Genomic DNA, 3,763 nt, shown 5'->3' with positions numbered 1-3,763 from the left:
AAGCGCCTATTAAAACATTGCTTTTCATCCTCGTCACTTGTGTCGAGGCAGAAGAAAGTTCCAAAGGTTTCAAACCAGCATAATCTTCACCTTCAACGAAGTTGACGTACAATCCGGTAGAAATCGACAGGTTTAGTGCATGTATCATAAAATAGATACTTAAAAGGCACAAATATATGAATATTTAAATTTCAGTGACTGGACAGCTAATTATTTATAATGATTTATAATAAGGTTCGTGTGATAAACCACATAAATCACCTGAGTCCATATTGTACTTTAGGCGCAGAGTTTATTCCATGAGTTTAGATTTATGCCAGATCAAATACATATGTGGAATGTATTATTTCTTACCAATGCATCGTGATCCATTTGAGTGAATTAGAAACTGTACACTTTCAGAAAGAGAAACGAAACTGAAAATAGATTGAAAATGCTGGAAACAATCGACAGACAACATTCTCTTTACAGCCTGAGCCGCTGAGTGTCGCCAACATTTCTGTTTTGTTTCAGATTTCCAGCAACCTCAGTATTAAGTTTTGCTAAAATTAGAATAATTGCATATATGCATTGGAAGGAGAAAAGTTAATGTATGGGCTGTACCTTTCAATAGCCAGCTATACTCGGCTCCTTTACAATTCCGTGAGACTACCAACCCCAAGTGAGGTTGGAGATTCTGAAGGTTGTACAAGTTTGGAGGTGCTAATAGTGATAGATTTTCCTTATTGGTCCACTCCTTTAGTCCTTATTTCTGCCTCATTCCAATCAGGAAAAATATTAAGTAATTGAATTGATTCTAAGGAGCAAACTTGAGGATTTCCTGCATTATAGCAATCTAGTAAACGAGAGTCAGCACAGATTCAGCAGAGGAAAGTCCTAACTGAACAACGTCTTTAACCTTTTTGAGGTAGTAATATGTCAAGAGGACTGTACAAAGCAGTACAAGGTAGGAGCCTTAGATTTCCAAAACGCATTTGACAAAATGTTTTGATTAGAGATACAGCACTGAAACAGGCCCTTCGGCCCACCGAGTCTGTGCCGAACATCAACCACCCATTTATACTAATCCTACACTAATCCCATATTCCTACCAAACATCCCCACCTGTCCCTATATTTCCCTACCACCTACCTACACTAGTGACAATTTATAATGGCCAATTTACCTATCAACCTGCAAGTCTTTTGGCTTGTGGGAGGAAACCGGAGCACCCGGAGAAAACCCACGCAGACACAGGGAGAACTTGCAAACTCCTTCTGTTTAGTTCTGAACAGTGAGCATTCAGGGTAAATGGTGCGAGTGGATAAAAACATTGGTTGAAGGATAAAAAAAAACACTAGCCACTTGCAGTTATGTCAAGGTGGGGAGAATTGCTGACTGGTGCTCCAGGGACAAGTGTTGGGACCACCCAACACTCCCACCTTCTCAGTGTCTCTAATTTATATCAATGACTTAGATTCAAAAACTCCTTGGAAATTGGTATGATTTGCAGGTGGTACCAAACTAGGAGGGCCAATTGAATCTGTATGGGCAGGTCAAGAACTACAAAATAAGAAATTACTATCAGCATGTTACTAAGAGCAGATTTGTTTCTGATACTGCATTTTCTGTGAGGTGTCCCTCCATTCTTTAGTGGACATATTTCATTCATAGGAATGTCCCAGGGGCTGTCTTCAAAAGATTTTCATGCTCTATGTACATTATCACTCCTATTATTGTTTCTAAGGTTGCAGGAGGTTTCTTGACGCATAGGGGATTTCTGATTTATCCTAAGAGAGCATACAGTAACAGTAAGCACAGTTTTGGCTTTGAGCAACTGATGGCAGATCCGTTAAAATGCCTGCAAGTGGAAGCAGAGTGCCTGGACATATTGTGTCATTCAATGTGTTCCTCTAGTTTATATTCATACTGAAATTCATTTGTTGCTCAATGTTACTGTAATATTATACATTTCGTACTTTACCAAGCAGGATTTTTGTTTAATCACAATAGCTGTTCAAGATTTTGTCCATATATAGGACTGTTTAAACCATCCAAAAAGAGGACACAACAACTTTATAACTGGTTAAATTAATAGATATACTTGTTGCATTTTGATGTGAACATAGTTGCTTTATCTGCAAACTTATTCAGCTGAAATATTTCAGGTAAAATACAGCTATGCAGCCTTATCTTTGCTTTTGGTTGCCTTACCAATATTTGAATGAATTAGAAACTGCACACTTTCAGAAAGAGAAACGAAACTGAAAATAGATTGAAAATGCTGGAAAAAATCGACTGACAACATTCTCTTTACAGCCTGAGCCATTGAGTGTCACCAACATTTCTGTTTTGTTTCAGATTTCCAGCAACCTCAGTATTAAGCTTTTGCTAAAATTAGAATAGTTGCACATTTGCATTGAAGGATAAATGTTAATGTATGGGCTGTACCTTTCAGTAGCCAGCTCCTGACTCCCCAAAGCCTGTCCACCATCTACAAGGCACAAGTCAGGAGTGTGATGGAATACTCTCCACTTGCCTGGATGGATGCAGCTCCAACAACACTCAAGAACCTTGACACCATCCAGGACAAAGCAGCCCGCTTGATTGGCACCCCATCTACAAACATTCACTCCCTCCACCGCCGACGCACAGTGGCAGCACTGTGTACCATCTACAAGATGCACTGCAGCAATGCATCAAGGCTCCTTAGACAGCACCTTCCAAACCCGTGACCTCTACCAACTAGAAGGACAAGGGCAGCAAATGCATGGGAACACCACCACCTGCAAATCCCCCTCCATGTCACACACCATCCTGACTTGGAACTATATCGCCGTTCCTTCACTGTCGCTGGGTCAAAATCCTGGAACTCCCTTCCTAACAGCACTGTGGGTATACCTACCCCACATGGACTGCAGCGATTCAAGAAGGCAGCTCACCACCACCTTCTCAAGGGCAATTAGGGATGGGCATTAAATGCTGGCCTGGCCAGCGACGCCCACATCCCATGAATGAATTTTTAAAAAATTAACTCTTGAGCTCTGTTGTTAATGGAGACAAAATGCGATCTTGTACAAATAGAAGGTAAAGTGGCGTTAATTTCCTTACTATCAAAAGATTATGATGTAAGTGACAAGTAGTACTTGGAGAACAGAGTATAGTGTGGACTAACATTCAGGCGAGGTTGTTTCTGAAAGCTGGCTTGGCTCTGAGCAGTGGTTCTTAAACTGGATTCTACATAGACCTTCAGGAGGTCCGCAACACAGGGCCAGCCTTACAGGCGACTGCCCAGGGCACCAGGGTTAGAGTAAGTGAGTGAGTGATGGCCGGAGGATTGCTCTGATTCCCCCATGCTCCTTTTCTCCCTAGTGCTCCTGTGGTGCTCTCCTGTCCTCGTGCTTCTGCTCTCTCAGGCTACTGCTGTCTCATTGCTCTCCTAGTGTTCTCTCTGTGCTGTACTTTCTCGGTGTTTCTTCTCTCTCCATGCACCTCTCTCCAGGCTCCTGCTCTCTCTGTGCTGTGCTTCCCCAATGCTGCCTTGGTGCCCTCTCGGTGCTTCTGCCCTCTCCATGCTCCTTTCTCCAGGCTGTTGCTCTTTCCCCATTCTCTGCTCTGTCAGTACTTCTGCCCTCTCCAGGCTTCTGCTCTCCCCATGCTCCCTTTGTTTCCATGCTGTGCTTACCTGTGCTCCAGCTCTCTCCTTGCTCCACCTGTGTACTCTCTGGGTTCCTGCTCTTTCCGTTTGTCTGCCAAGACAGACTGACTCAGCAGTGAGAAACGG

This window comes from Heterodontus francisci, chromosome 10 (assembly GCF_036365525.1).
Source record: "Heterodontus francisci isolate sHetFra1 chromosome 10, sHetFra1.hap1, whole genome shotgun sequence".
Lineage (NCBI taxonomy): Eukaryota > Metazoa > Chordata > Chondrichthyes > Heterodontiformes > Heterodontidae > Heterodontus > Heterodontus francisci.
This window is presented reverse-complemented; position numbering follows the sequence as displayed.